This window comes from Priapulus caudatus, unplaced genomic scaffold (assembly GCF_000485595.1).
Source record: "Priapulus caudatus unplaced genomic scaffold, Priapulus_caudatus-5.0.1 Scaffold62, whole genome shotgun sequence".
NCBI lineage: Eukaryota > Metazoa > Priapulida > Priapulimorpha > Priapulimorphida > Priapulidae > Priapulus > Priapulus caudatus.
In genome coordinates this window covers 365,620-381,903 of record NW_014577123.1, presented here as the reverse complement: position 1 = coordinate 381,903, position 16,284 = coordinate 365,620, and the positions used below count along the sequence as shown (strand labels likewise).

The 16,284-nt window shown below is 46.1% G+C and overlaps 1 long non-coding RNA gene across 1 annotated transcript in view; it reads left to right on the top strand.

Annotated features, from left to right (window-relative positions):
• LOC106821180 overlaps positions 1-16,284 on the top strand; it is a 34,713-nt gene extending 18,429 nt beyond the window's left edge. The window contains exon 3 of the long non-coding RNA XR_001395704.1: positions 15,831-16,284. This is a non-coding gene — a long non-coding RNA (uncharacterized LOC106821180). The remainder of the gene's footprint in view (positions 1-15,830) is intronic.

The window sequence follows — 16,284 nt, the reverse complement described above, 5'->3', positions numbered from 1 at the left end:
TGAATTTCTCGTGTTTTGGAGTGTCATACTCCTCCTATATTATCTTACTCCTGATGTTATCCATCTACTGTATAGTTTCATGCTATTACTACTCATAGTTTCTAGACTTAAACTTTACCTTGATGTGTGCGTACGTTTCACTATAAGCTCACAAGAAGGCGGCGTAACAACCAGGGAGGGAGTCGAGAGCGGTTCGCAGGTGGATGTCTTGATTCATTACAGCTTGCTTTCTCAAATTCCACGCATGAATAATATTCGGTGGTTTTAACTTGAGGATAGACAGCTGTACGCTTGGTGCGGTTTATTGTTTGAACTCGGGCGGTTGTTAATAAAACGCCAACCCGCGAATATGCCCGGATTATGAAGTGCACTGGCATTTCCAAGGACAACTATACAAATACCTGGGGGTTTGTTGAAGAGTTAAAGCGGGTTATCGAAGGGAGCAAAGAAGGCGGTTTGTTATTTTCAGATAGCTTTTTAAATGACAGTCTTGCGTACGTTTTTTGTGTACATTTATTAACTGTGGCTGGTCGAAATGCACGTGCGTTATTTGCGAATACCTGCCACATAGTATAGATGCCTGTTTTTATCGAGGAAATGCCGTCGTGCGAGACGTGTGCGTGCTGCTGCTGTTGCCCTATAACTTACAACGCACCACAGATGCGTGGTCTAAGCCGTCGTAATCTTGTCAGGCTTGTAAGTTTGTGGGTAAAAACGTTTGCGGTGTTTGTGGTCATTAGGGGGTGAATGACCAGGAAAATATCCGCACACATCTACAAGTGTCCAGCCTTAACCATTGGCCGCCTTCTGTCCCTTACGTCCGACGTGGTAGAAGCTCTTTACCCCTTAGCCCGACCAGGCTGTGCGACGGATTGTCTATACAGCCTGACACCCTTCCATACAAAAAACCTATCACCTCTGCAGATCTAGATGAATAACTCTGTATATCTCAAATAAAACTATTCTATTACCACCTTTGACTTGCCTTGTTTGAAATATGAACGTTAACTCACAGTTGTCCTGCTTCTAAACTATAATGTATCTCTTATTCTTAATTCATGCTATAATCTGCTAATTCTCACAGCATATCAACTTTCGGTGCGCGGTCGGTTTGTGGGGGTGAGGAGCCGATAAGCGCCACACGTAAGAGAAGTATAGATTAGTGCCGTTGATATATGTCCGCTATGTTAGTCGCTCTCTGAGATGTTTGTCCTGTGAGGTACTGATGTTTCCGACCCCACTTACCACTTCTAATTGTATTTTCCAATACAATCATGTCTCTTCTCTCTCAGTGCTAGTGCAGCTCGTGTGTGGTATCTGGCTCACCTTGTTTCTCGTGTGCTGCACGGGGGATTAGTCGGAGTGATGAGATATTGTGCGGCCGTGTACTTAGCAGTTCTCCTCGCTCTTTTCGCGTCTTTTTATTCGTCTAACCTCCTATTTTATATATGATTTTTTTGGGTCGCGCGCTAGGCATTTCCTTGAGCACGCTTCTTCCTCCGTTTTGACGACGCCTGTTTTTAGGATCCTCCTGAATTGCTCGGAATTCTTAGCAGTTGTTTCCGTGGTAGTTTTCTTCTTCCAACTCTCAGCCTTCTGCCGTGTCCTGGCCGGTGTCGTTGTGCCTGTTGCGTGTGCGCTGCGCTGTCCTGCGTTGCGGGCGGGCCGACGTAGCAGATTAAACGTGTGATACCCAGGTCGCGCTGGTTATCCTACGTTGTTTGCTGCTTTGTGTGTGATGTCTCTCGCTCTCTCTCTCTCACTCTCTCTCTCTCTCTTCTCTCTTCTCTCTCTCTCTCTCTCTCTCTCTCTTCTCTCTTATTCTTCCTTTCTCTCTCTCATCTCTCTCTCTATCTCTTTCTCTCTTTACTCTCTCTTTCTCTCTCTCTCTCTCTCTCTCTCTCTCTCTGTCTCTCTCTTCTTTCTCTTCTCTCTCTTTCTCTCTCTCTCTCTCTCTCTCTCCTCTCTCTCTCTCTCTTCTCTCTCTCCTCTCTCTTCTCTCTCTCTCTCTCTCTCTCCTCTCGTGGGCTCTTCGATCTCTCTCTCTCTCTCTCTCTATCTCTGATCTCTCCTCTCTCTCGCTCTCTCTTCTTCTTTCTTCCGCGCGCTCTTCTCTCTCTCTCTCTCTCTCTCCTCTCTCTCTATCTATTCTATCTATCTATCTTATCTCTCTCTATCTCTTCTCGTCTCTCTCTGCTCTTTCTTCTCTCTCTGCTCTCTCCTCTCTCTTCTCTCTCTCTCTCTCTCTCGGCTCGTTTTTTTTCGGCGCTATCCTCTCTTGTTTTCCTCTCTCTCGCTCCTTTCCCCTCGCTCGCCCCTCCCTCCCCCTCTCCTGTCTCTTCTTTCGCTGCGCGTGCGTGGAATGGTTATAGACACGTTGATGATCGTTTGGAAACGATGGATTAGGGGGAGGACAGCCGTTACACGCGCCTTAACGTGTAGCATGGCGAGAATCAATCATCATCGGCAGGTGGTGCTGTTCAATTATGTCAGACGGTATTGCGCTATTCGTTGTGCTCTTTTGCTTATGCTATTTAAAGGTTTAGCTGGACGACGCATAGTGGAGTATATCGTGTGTTTAACAACCCAGACTGACACTTCTCTGGTTGTCCCTAAAACATTTCCCGATTATATATTATATTGTTACGACTGTCAAGTAACCTTTGAATTAGATTTTAGTGGGTTGGGTTTGTCGGCATGATTTTCTTTCCGTTCGGGTTGACATTTACGTGGTTTTGATTGAATGTAGGCTACATGTGATTAACTGGTCAGAAATGATTGCCGGTTTGCCGTGTGGGGAAGGTGTCTCATGCGCCGTGGAATGGACGACTTGCGCGTGAATTAATTGGAGTGGCGCCTATTCTTCTGTGTGAAGTGAAAACTGATATATTGTCCGGCATGCAAATGCGTGTAATTCGTCAGCGATTTTCATGACTTGTCGTATCGCTCGTCAGTTCGGGATCATTATCTGTGTGCTTACTGCTTAGATCGTATGAACTACGTTGTGAACTCTGAACAGAGTGTATATATGCGCGTATACTGTGGTTGTTGAATTTATTGTCGAGTTGTCGTCATCTGCTGGTGGGTTTGTTGTGTTATCAGATGTCGGCGTGTTGCCTTGCGTAGTTGGGCCAGTGAGAAATTATTTATATTTCATCGTTGCATTAATCTAGCTGCGTCATCTATTCAGCTAGCGCAGCGAGCTGTGTTTAAATTTTAGCTAGATTTTGAATTCGTAGCTATATGACTTGAATGACGCGCATTATATTACCGCACCCACGCCGCACTCGCTCTGCCGCTCTCACATCTGGCTCTGTCGCTCTCACTGCCTCGCTCTGCCGCTTTCACATTCGTCTGCCGCTTCTCACCATCGCGATCTGGCCGCTTCCATCGCTCTGCCGCTCTCACATCGCTCTGCCGCTCTCACATAGCTTCTGCGCCTTCTCACATGCGCTTGCCGCTTTCGTATCACCATCGCTCTGCCGCTCTCACATCGTTTGCCGCTCTCACCATTCGCTCTGCCGCTCTTCACATCGTCTGGGTCTCACTCGCTCTGTCGCTTCACCTCGCTTTAGCGCTCTCATCCTCGCTCTGCCGCTCTCACATCGCTCTGCTCCGCTCTCACATCGCTCTGCTCGCTTTCACCATCGCTTCTGTCGCTCTCTACCATCGCTTCTGCCGCTTCTCCCATCTGTCTCTTGCCGCTCTCACCATCGCTCTTGCGCTCTCACATAGTCTCTGCCGCTTCTCACATCGCTTGCCGCTTTCTCCTCATCGCTCGCCGCTCTCACCATCGCTCTGCGCTTAATCACATCGCTCTGCGCTCTACATCGCTTGCCGCTTTACCATCGCTCTCTGCCTGCTCTCACATCGCTTCCGCTCTCACATCAGCTCTGCGCTTCTCACATCGCTTCTGCCGCTTCTTCACCATCGCTCTGCGCTCTCTACTACGCGCTTCTGCCGCTATTCTCACATCGCTCTGCGCTCTCACCAGTTCGTTGCGGCTCTCACATCAGCTTGCCGCTCTCCACCATGCGTTGCGTATCACCAATTCGTCTGACGCTCGTCACATCGACTCTGGCGCTCTGCACATCGCTATCGCAGACTTGCTCTCTCGCACGTATAGTCTTTAGCGTAAAGTTCACTTCACGTAGTTTTTGTGTAGAATGTAGATGGAAGATATATTGGATAGCCACGGTATACGCCAGACACTGTATATAACGTAACATCAATGCGGTCTTTCATATGAAGTGCGCATCGATCAGGTATAGCGGGGGCATTGAGACGTGTGTGTGTGTGTGTGTGTGTGTGTGTGTGTTGTGTGTGTTGTGAAGTGTGGGCTTGTGTAGCTCGCGCGTGTTGTGTGGATGCGTGCGTGCGTGCGTCGTTGCGTGCGTTGCGTGCGTGAGCTCAGCCCAGTGAGGGGCGTGAATGCATGGTTGGAGCTATGTGAGTAGGACAATTACTATTATCATGTGTGATGGTGGCTGCAGCAACAAAAATTTACGAGCTTGTGTGTGTGCTGCGCGCGCGCGAGGCAGCGTGTGTGTGTGTGTGTGTGTGTTTGTGTGTGTGTTGTGTGTTGTGTGTTGTGTGTGACGTCCGGTGTGTGTGCGTGTGTGTGTGCGCGCGCTGGGCTCCGAGACACTGAGTCACGAAGGTGAGAATGTTTGTACGGGAGTTTTGTGCGGGCCCCAATAATTTAGATTTTTTTTGTAGGGAAAGTTTGATTTTTTATGGTTTTCAATGGTCACCCGCCTCTCCCGCTAGGGCATTGCTTTGCGAGTATCGCACCGTTTCCCCCTTGGTGGATCTGTTGACCTCTTCTTTTGATGACGGAGATGTTTAATCTTGGTACCGTACTGCGTTGACGTATCTGCCGCTGTTTATCTATTCACTCTTGTCCTACTTCGCTCCGCGCTTATTCATCCTCAGGCCCAGCACTTAAGCTACCTGCTCTTGTGCTGAGTTAAGGCATCTATCTCGCGAGACTCCTGGCTGTACGGTTTCCGCAATCCGTGTTATCTGCTGCTCGTGTTACCCGCTCGCGCTCTGTGTGTCTCGCGTGCTTTATCTAGCAATGCTGATGCTCCTAATTACGCAGATGTTCTCTTGAATTGTAGAAGTGGTTGTTTCTTGGTGTGTGTTGCGTGATGTGATACAGTGTGTGCGTGCGTGCGTCGTGAGTTATGCGCGTGCAGTGCGTGTGGTTCGTGATAGTTAGTATTATAGGATTGATGTAGTATTTTGTCTTAGTCTGTGAGAAGATAGAGAATTGTGATCAGTGAGGATAGGTGCGGTCGTGATTGCAGTGTGTGGTGGGGCGTGTGTGCGGTGCATGTAAGTGTGTGTCATTGTAAGGTGGGCAGCAGGTACCATGGCTGTTGCGTTACTAGGGCATTGCTGAGCTAGGAATTATGATGTTAAGATGTACATAAAGAACAACACACACATCTGGCGATCAGGTTGTAATTAACAGTAGCACCGTGGATAATGGACTCTCTCACAGCTACTTGGCAACGTCTAATAACAAACAAAAGGGATAAATAACACGGAATGACTACAAAGTCTAATGTTTCTCTACTCCATTTTCGCTATTAATCACCTGTAAAATGCCGCGTTCATATGTCTCATATCTGCACCTCACAAGTCACCGCACGCTTAGCTGTCTGGCACACGCTTAGGCGGCGGCGGCCCAGGTGTGCTGTGTGTGGTACAGATGAGGCTTTCCGGCTATTTTCAGATGATTGTCGGCAGATAATAGCTGTCGATTAATGAGAGTGTGAGATCAATGACTTTGTAGTATAATGATTACTCTTATATGCATTGTTTATTTTATTTTTTGTGCCTGTGCTTCACTGGATCCTGATGATGTACAGGACTCAAGAATCAGTAATTTAGATTAGATGTGTTGGGGTTTAAAGTTGTCGATAGAAGTGGTGATGCATGTTATCAGGATAATATTTAGACAGGGTCAGACTCAATAATATTCTAAATTGACGATGATATATTACGTGCCAATACGAGATGTAACTTACGTTTAAATTGGCTATGTGGGATCCACCTCACTGATTCTCATTACTTTCTCTTATTATTGGGATATTAGCTTTGAAGTCACACATTGGTTTCATTAGTGTTTTACTATGCGGTGGTTGGCTTGCCTGAAGCTTTCAAAGTTGGTATCCCCTGTGAGGAATGCGTCTTGTCTGTTGACAATGATGCCACCTGTTGGCGGCAGGAGTAAGCTAAAATAGAGTATCCTATATTATATCTAATATTATACTACTCATTTTTTTTCACAGTTATGGTGGTTATATATCTACCATCCCTTTCTTGAATATGTTTTATAGAGTGGGTTGGTTATATAGATTGGATTAAGGGTTATTGTGATACACACATAATATCCACATATATATAGTTATCTGCTATATTATTTTTTAATGCTTACTTATGCCTGTAACAGGGTTGTCATTCTTGTCAACAGACAAAGACCTATTGACTAACTAAGCCGATAATAATTCTGTTGAAGCTCAGGACATGCGCGGTGGCCACAGTATACCAACGTGAAGATGCATGCACTTCTCAAAAGTAGATATTATATAGAAGGTATGGAACAATTTATGAGCTTTGAGAGTAGTTTATAGAGTGCGAATGTCCAGCTAATTAGCATGGTAAGTGTATCTTGCACGTATACTTATCACTAGGGAAATAAATTAGGCATGCAATGTTGATATTTATCGTGTTTTTGGGAATTATTTGATCTTAATTATTTGCGTTCAGTACGAGTGAGTTCGGTACTATCTATTCATTATATTAGTATATTCTTGACTCCTGATGTATATCTTGTTATAGATAGTGATGTATATGTTGGTAGACTTAAACTTTCACATATTGTGTTGAGATGGATCGTTTTCACGTATAAGCTCACAGAAGGAGAGGGTTTTTGAAGATTTATTAATTTAGTAAATTTTGTGGGCGTAACAATCCGTGGGGCCGACGTATCGTGGGGTAGAGCGGTTGCAGCGTGGATGTATTGATCTTACAGACTTGACTTTCTGCATTCTTGCTTACTCGCTGCTGTGGATCTATTTTTGATATGAATGGTTATAATTAGATAGAGTTAAACCTATAGTTAAGATGTTATTTAGATGCTAGCTATGTTTGGGTTTTATTGGTTTGAACTGGTGGTTTATAAAAAATAACCCGCGATATATGCCCGGAGGATATGTACTCTCTCTCTCTCTCTCTCTCTCTCTCTCTCTCTTTCTCTCTCTTTCTTTCTTTCCCCCTCTATCCATCTCTATCTATGTATCTGTCTATCTTCTCTTTCTCCCCCAATTTCGCTGTCTCTCCCTCTCTCTCGCGCCCTCTCTTGCTTGGTCTCTCTTCTTGAGGTATAAGCCTCATGGATGCTATAAACGCATAAATTTAACGCAGGCCCACTGTAACTGTCGGTTTGTGTGAGTGCCCCTCAGGACAGGAGATACGATCTTGAATCGGACGAGTTCGTGCCGAACTAAAGCCGCTCTGTATCCTTTCAGACCTGTCTCAGCCCACTAGCAAAACCCGCGCCGCGCGCGCGCATTGTACACACAAAAAATATTTGGATACCAGCGTCACGGCAAACATTAGATTGCTGTTCTCTGTTTTTCCATCTGGTGCTGTGTGCACGCCAACTGCTGCTGTCACGTTGAGTCACAGAATAGGACAGGGAGAGAGAAATAGCGAGAGGGAGAGAGAAGGGGGCGCGAGAAGGAGAGGGAGGAGGAAAGAGAGGGGGAATGCTTTTCTTTACGACCGCGGCGCTTTAGAAAATCGTAAACGCGCATCTGTCTCAGGAACGGTTATTGTGTGGGTTGTGCATTGACTTGCTTACGCAGGCGGTCGCAAACACACTTTACTCTCACATCGAACCTTATTCCAGTGAGAATATATAGCTGTAGCTAGTAGATATTCAGATAAAAATCGTTACCGGTCTTTTCGTGGATTGCCCGTTAATGGAGAGACTCCTCGCTGTGATAGAAATAGATTCAATAAGATTGTCCAGAAGGGATGTAGTAAACCTTTAATGTGTGGCAGGGGGTTGAAGAGGCATTGCGTATTCATGGCGGCATTCGTAACTCTTTGCGTTGGATGAAGTAGGGGTATACGCAAATACGTGTCTCATTCGTCTTGCATTCTTCTGTATCGCCATGGATTCTTTGCCATTATAAATGTCTCTGCATTACTCCTTGTGCAAAAAATCCTAAATAGTTATTTCTTTACTGCGATGAAATGACAGTAGCTGTGTGATATCTAAACTTATGTGTAAATGATTTCATTTCAGTATAGAATCTGCAAAAATATTCGCAAAATTGCTATTTACATGTACTGTATAGTCGTCCCAATCCCTTTCTATATACGCAATATCGCTCACATTGAAAAGTGATCGGAATTTGCTGACGTTTAGTTAGTTTGTAGATTGTAATTGGTAAAAGTGGTCCTGGATTGTGTGCATGTGTTACGCGTGCGTGCGTGTGTGTGCGTACATCTGCTGCGAACGCGCGCGCTGGCAGCTTGCCAGGTTTCCCGAGATGCTGCTGTTCATTTAGTCTCTTAATTGCATTCGTGGATTATCATACGTAATGAGCGGACTTGTGTCGGCGGACAGGCAGCGGCGTGGAGCCATCCATGTACGTTCGCATCTCTCACCACTCTGTCTGTAACACTCATCTAATCGCCCAGCCATTGATTTCCGGAAGTTGCGCATAATCACTGCGCATGCGCTCTCGTTGTGCGCGCGTGTGTGTGGGTGGGGGGGGGCGACCGCCACACGTACGGAGGGATTAACATATCGCGCGCCGTGCATCTGCTGTTACTGCACGGAAGCAGTTACGGTGTTTTTTAAGTAGTGCCCGCGGTAGATCATAAAACGATCGGTGCACCGGGAGGCGTTTCCGCATGTGCGTGTGTGTGCGTGCGTGTGCGCGCGCGTGCGGGCGGGCGGGCGACGTAGAAGATTAAACGGTGATCACCCAGGTGGCTGGTTATCCTACGCTGATGCTCTTGTGTGTCATGCTCTCGCTCTCGCTCTCTCTCTCTCTTCTCTCTTCTCTTCTCTCTCTCTCTCTCTATCTCTCCTCTCTCGTACTCTCTCTCTCTCTCTCTCTCTTCTTCTCTCTCTCTCCTCTCTCTCTCTCTTTTCTCTCTCTCTCTCTCTCTTCTCTCTCTCTCTCTCTCTCTCTCTCTTCGCTCTCGCTCTCTCTCTCTCTCTCTCTCTCTCTCTATCTCTCTGCTCTCCTCTCTCTATCGGATCTATCTATTATCTATCTGATCTCTCTCTATTCTCTCTCGTATCTTCTCTCTCGCTCTCCCGCTCTCTCTCTCTTCTCTCTCTCTCTCTCTCTCTCTCTCTCTCTCTCTCTCTCTCTCTCTCTCTCTCTCTCGCTCGCTTTTTTTCGCGCTATCACTCTCTTGCTCTTTCCTCTCTCTCGCTCTCTCCCTCGCCTCGCCCCTCCCCTCCCCCCTCTCTGTCTCTCTTTCGCTGCGCGTGCGTGAATGGTTAGTAGCGTGACTGTTCGTGAAACGATGGACCAGGGGGAAGACAGCGTTTACACGCGTTACACGTGTACAGCGAGAATCAATCATCATCGGCGGTGGTGCTGTCTCATTATGTCAGCACGTATTGCCGCCTATCGTGTGCCTGCATGCATATTTAAAGGTTTAGCGGCGACGCATAGTGGAGTATATCGTGTGGTAACAACCCAGACTGACACTTCTCTGGTTGTCCCTAAAACATTATCCCCGTATTATTATATTGTTACGACGTTGGAGTAACCTGATAGCATTTTAGTGGGTGGGTCGTCGGCATGATATTTCTTTCCAGTCGGTTGACATACGTAGTTTGAATGTAGGCTACATGTGATTAACTGGTCAGAATGATTGCCCGGTTTGCCGTGTGGGGAAGGTGTCTCATGCCGTGGAATGGCGCACTGACGGTGAATCATTGGAGTGCGCCATCCTCGTGTGAAGTGAAAACGATAATTGTCCGGCATGCAAATGCGTGTAATTCGTCAGCGATTCATGAAACTTGTCGTATCCGCGCATCGGGATCATTATCTGTGTGCTTAGCGTAGAACTCGTGTGAACTCTAGAACAGTGTATATATGCGCTATACGTTGTATGAATTTATTGTCGGTTGTCCGTCACTGCTGGTGGTTTGTTGTGTTATCAGACTGTCCGCGTGTGCCTGCGTGTGGCCAGGAGAAATTATTATAATTTCACGTTCATAATCTACGCGCGCTCATCTATTCAGCTAGCGCAGAGAGCTGGTTTAAATTTTAGCTAGATTTTGAATTCGTAGCTATATGATTGAGCTCTCACCACTCGCCTCTGTCGGCTCTCACCCATCCCTCTGTCGCTCTCACCATCGCTCTGCGCTGCTCACCATCGCGTCGGTCGCTCTCACCATACGCTCTGCGCTCTCACCAGTCGCTCGCGCTCTCACCATCGCTCGGCCGCTCCTCACATCGCTCATGTCGCCTCTCACATCGCTCTGCCGCTCTCCCAATCCTCTGCCGCTCTCACCATCGCTCTGCCGCTCTCACCATCGCTCTGCCGCTCTCACCATCGCTCTGCCGCTCTCACCATCGCCTGCCCGCTCCACCATCGCTCTGCCGCTCTCCCATCGCTCTGCCGCTCTCACCATCGCTCTGCCGCTCTCACCATCGCTATCGCACGCACTTGCTCTCTCCGCACGTATAGTCTTACGCGTAACGTTCACACTCACGAGTTTTGTGTAGAATGTAGATGGAGATATATTGGATAGCCACGTATACGGCCAGACACTGATATTTTTTTTTATGGTTTTTTTTTTTTTTTTTTTTTTTTTTTTTTTTTTTTTTTTTTTTTATTTTTTTAACGTAACATCAATGCGGTCTTTCATATCGAAGTGCCGCATCGATCAGCGCATATAGCGAGCATTGAAGTCTGCTGTGGTGCATTGTGCGGCGTGCGTGAGTGCGTTGCGTGCGTGCGTGCGGGCGTGCTGGTGCTGCGTGCGTGCGTGCGTCGCGTGAGCATCAGCCAGTGAGGGAGCGTGAATGCATGGTTGGACGCTATAGAGTAGACACATACATTATCATGTGTGACTGGTGGCTGCAGCATCCAGAGGCTGCTGTGTGTCGTAGCCGCGCGCGCGCGCGGGGTGTGTTTGTGGGTGTCTGTGCTGTGTGTGCCCTGTGTGTGCGCGCGCCGCGCCTGTTTTGTATGTGTGTCGTGTGTGCGCGCACGTGTGCGTATGTGTCGAGCGTGCTTTATCATAGCCATCTGACGCTCGCCTAATTACGCCAGATGTCTGTCTGCATGCGATGTGAACGTGTGTCTGTGTGTGTGCGTGTGTGTCACAGTGTGTGCGTGCGTGCGTGTGAGTGCGTATGCGCGTGCGTGCGGTGGGTCGTGTGTGTTCTGTGCATGCGTCCTGTGTTGGTGTGCGTGCGTGGGCGTGGTCGTCGCGTGCGTGCGTGTGAGATATGGCACGTGCGTGGTGTGGGCGCCCGTGTGCGTGATGTAAGTGTGGTCTTGTAAGTGGCACAGTACCATAGGGCTGGTTTGCGTTATACGGATCTGCTGGATTGAGAAGCTAGAAGATGATGCAAGATGACATACAGCACACACAACACCACATCTGGCATCCAGTGTAATTAACAGTAGCCACCGTGGCTAATGACTGTCACTCACAGGTACTTGGAACGTCTCAATAAACAAAACAAAAGGTAAATAAACACGAATACTACCATCTAAATGTTTCTCTAACTCCATTTCGCTATAATCACCTAGCGTAAGCGGGTCAAATGCTCATCTGCCAATCACCAAAGTACACCGCACGCTAGCTGCTGCCACGCTAGCGTGCGGCGGACAGCGTGTGCTGGTGTGACCAGTGTGTTCAGCATGAAGCATTTGGACGGCATTTACAGCAAATTGTCGGCATAATAGGTGAAGAGAGATAGAGAACATTAAACGTTTCGGTAGTAAATAGATTTCGTTTTGTTAGCTCATTCTGGACATAGTCGAGATGCAGTTGTTAGAATCAGCATGATCGTCCGTGCGTCCGCGTCCGTCCGTCCGTCCGTGCGTCCGTCCGGCACAGTGGGCACAATCTGTAACCGCTCGACGTACCGTCACGAACATATTCCGGGTCGTTGCTGGGGTAATTAGAAACGAGTGGATGTTCGAAGCTGTGGGTCAAAGGTAAAGGTCAACAGAGCTCGTGTAAAGAAGGGGAACATTCACTCTACACTTAACGGTCCATTCCAGGAGGAATGCAGATTGCCGGCACAAATCCTAACCGGTCGACCTAGGCTCGTATGTCGGTGTATAGCATCATGGTAGGAAAAGCCATCACTGTGCCGAATTGGAGGTCAGCAGGTCAGAGGTCAATGCGACAGGGCAGATTTTAGACGATTTTTCTGAGTGAGGGAATGTCTGACGGCAGCGATTGAAAATTGTTTCAGCCGGTCTGACTAGCATTTTTATGGACTTTATTGAAAGCGCACCCTGAAAATGTCCTTTTCTGCTTGACATGCGAAGAGTAAGGTCGGATAACCTTTGACCCTCAAGAGGAGGGTTAAACATGTGGTGTGTTGATTGTTAAACGCAAGGACAGTGAATGCTTTTGCTTTAGGAGCCCCTCCACCACCTTCCCCTCCCCGCCCGCTCCCACCTCCCACCTCCCCCCCTCCCCTAGCCTCCAGCTGCGATAGTCGGCGCTGTCCTAGAACAATGATGGTACGCAACTGCGTGTCCGCATATCTGCCCCTAAAATGTGTACTACGCACGACTGAAATTGACCGTTTCATAATCGTAGGCCAACAGACCTCAGATGAGCAGACGCTTTGCGGCTCTTGTTTAGCATTAATATTTTATTTGAACGCTCCAGCAGTGCCTGTGCCTCTCACTGATCTGATGATAGACAGGACTAAGAATCAAGTATTAGGCAATGATGTGTTGACACACATGGATGCACTGTTCAGGAGTAAGCAGTAATATTAGGACGGGAGTATGACCTCAAAACACGAGACAATTCAACATTTGCTTGCCTAATTTTACCGATGACTATATCTAACGCTGCATCGATAAAAATTAACTATTCTCAAATTAGCGTTGGGACATCCAGCCTCACACTCAAAACTTTACTTCTTTATTAATGGCAGATATACTTTGAACGTCACACATGGTTATAGCGTGTTTACTATGCTGGTGCCTTAGCTTGCCTGAGCTTCAAACAGTGGCTATCCCTGTGGGAATGAGTCTTGTCTGTGGACAAGGAATGCCACCTGTTGGCGGCAGGGTGAAGCTAAATGATAGGCATCCTTTTATATCCTATATTATATCATACACACTATTATATTATCTATATATATACAGTATATATATACACGACATACATACACGACTTATATATATACACACTATACTTATATTATCCTATCTTGATTATAATCCTATTTATCTTATCTGCCGCCAACACGCGTGGCATTTATGTCAACAGACCAAGGACCATTCCCTCCGGATAATCCCTGTATGACAAGCTCAGGCAAGCTGAGGCACAAGCATAGTAAAAACGCTATGAACCCATGTGTGACGTTCCAAACTAATCCTCCATAAAAGAAGGGTATGCGAAAACAAAGTAAAGAGTTTGAGTGTGAGGTGCAGTCCAACGTATTTCAGATGTAATTTTTATCGATTGCACGTATATATCATCGCGTAACATAGGCAAGCAAATGTTGAATTTCTCGTGTTCTGGAGTGTCATACTCCTCCTATATTATTTATCCTCCTTTCCTCGATGATGTTATCCATCTACTGTATAGTTTCATTTGCTATTACTACTCATAGTTTCTCAGACTTTAAACTTTACTTATGTGTGCGCACGTTTCACTATAGCTCACAAGAAGGCCAGCGTAACAACAGGGGAGTCGAGCGAGCGGTTCGCAGAGTGGATTCGTTTCGTTCTTAAGCTTGCTTTCTCAAATTCACGCATGATAATGGAGTTACGGTCGCGTTTTACACTTGAGGATAGGGACAGCTGTACGCTTGTGCGGTTTATTGTATAAAACTCGGGGCGGTATGTTAATAAACGCCAAGCCGCGAATATGCCGGATTATGAAGGTCACTGGCATTTCCAGACAACTATACAAATACCTGGGGTCGCTTTGTTGAAGAGTTTAGGTGCTTATCGAACGGGAGCAAAGAAGGCGTTTGTTATTTCAGATAGCTTTTTAATGACAGATCTTGCGTACGTTTTTGTAGTAACATTATTAACTGTGGCTCGGCTCGAATGCACGTGCGTTAATTGCGATACCTGCACATAGTTATAGATGCCTGTTGTTTATCGAGGAAATGCCGGTCGTTGCGAGACAGAGACCGTGTGCGTGCTGCTGCTGTGGCCCTATAACCTTCAACGCCACCACAGCATGCGTGTCCTAAGCCGTCGCCGTGATCTTTCAGGACTCTTAAGTCTTGTGGGTAAAACTTTTTGCGGGTTTGTGCGTCATTAGGGGGTGACTATGACAGGAAAATATCCGCCACATCTACAAGGTGGTCCAGCTTAACCATTGCGCCTTGCGTCCTTAACGTACGAGCGTGTTAGAAGCTCTTTACCCCTTAGCCCGACCACGCTGTGCGCGGATTGTTCTATACAGCTGGCACCTTCCATACAATCACCTCTGACCAGATCTAGGATGAATAACTCGTGTATATCTCAATAACACCTTATTCATTACACTTTGACTTGCCTTTGTTTGAAATAATGACGTTAACTGACCAGTTGTCCTGCTTCTAAACTCAGAATGTATACCTCTTCATTCATGGTTATAATCTGCTACATTCTACAGGCATATCAACTTTCAATCAGCTTTACTGCCGCCTATGTTTAGCGCAGGCACGCAAACTGAACGGAAAAGACTTCGCTAGAAAATACCTACAACGAAATAGTACATAGCTGCACGATGGCTCTCACGCAATACACACCAAGCAAGTGAAACGATGTTCACAAATGTCTGGGCAATTGTAAAAACTTACGTTGACAGCTTCTCGGATGTTAAGGGGTGGATTTTACATGAGGACAGACAGATCAGTTTATATTTCCTTAGAGTCTCGATCCATGGGCGATTTTATTCACAGTGGATGCTAGCAACATGGTGGCAAAATTCATATAATTTGCGTTGCATTCGTCTCAAAAAGTTGCTGTAACCCAGCGTAATACCAGCGACATTGTAGCGCACTGTATGGTAACAGAAGGTGAGATTATAATACTGATTAATTGGTTATATCATGTGAAGTGTTTTTTGGCGATCATTGGCAATATGACAATACGTGGTTTAGCTGCAGCCAATGTTGAAACGTATTCGTAAACCCTAGCAATACCGTTTTTCTCTGGAGTTTTAGTAATTTACACTGTGAAAAATCCCAGGCGTAATAATAAGGGGTCTCTATTCACTTAGCAGAGGGATGCCAACCATACGTTTATCTGTATTTTATACGAATTTGTTTGCATTTTGACCACTACGACCAGTTTGCATACAACTACGATTTTATTAATCGATCCAAGAACATTTTTAATGATATTTCAAGTGTTTTGTTTCGTGTTAACATTGATATAACATGATTGAAATACTACATGTGATTTAGCAGCAGAATATCCAGTGTGAACTTTATGGTCATTTTGCTCAGAAAAGTGTTGGCATCTCTGACTTAGTACTGAAAATACCGGTGTGCTGTTCTAGAGCCGTATGTGTAGTCTATGTCTGTGTGTTGTAGAGGTGGTGTTAACATACGTGCATGTGTACACAGGTTTGTACGTGGCTGAACACTTCAAACATGTGCCCACGGGTTTTTGCAATGCTCCGGTATAACGCCTTAGCATCTAAGTGGATTTCAAATTTATAATTGCACCTGGGGCGCGTGAGGGCATTGGCGGTTGGAACTGGAATGAAATTCGTTTAAAGGTACGTGACGTATATATATATATACACGGCATACTGCGTTGGAAATGTTGTAGTTTATACAGCGTCACTCATTATTGTGTACGTGAGATTAATTAGCAAACCAGTATTTTTTATCAACTAGCTAGTAATGATGATGACAGGAAAATCTGTGCACGCACGCACATTTATATACATTTCACTCAGTTTTTTTCCGAATGGCAACATTAGTTTATGTTTACAAAATCGGGTGTGCCTACACCAAAGTACAACGATCATATAAATAAATAAATAAATAAAAATAAATAAATATATACATATCA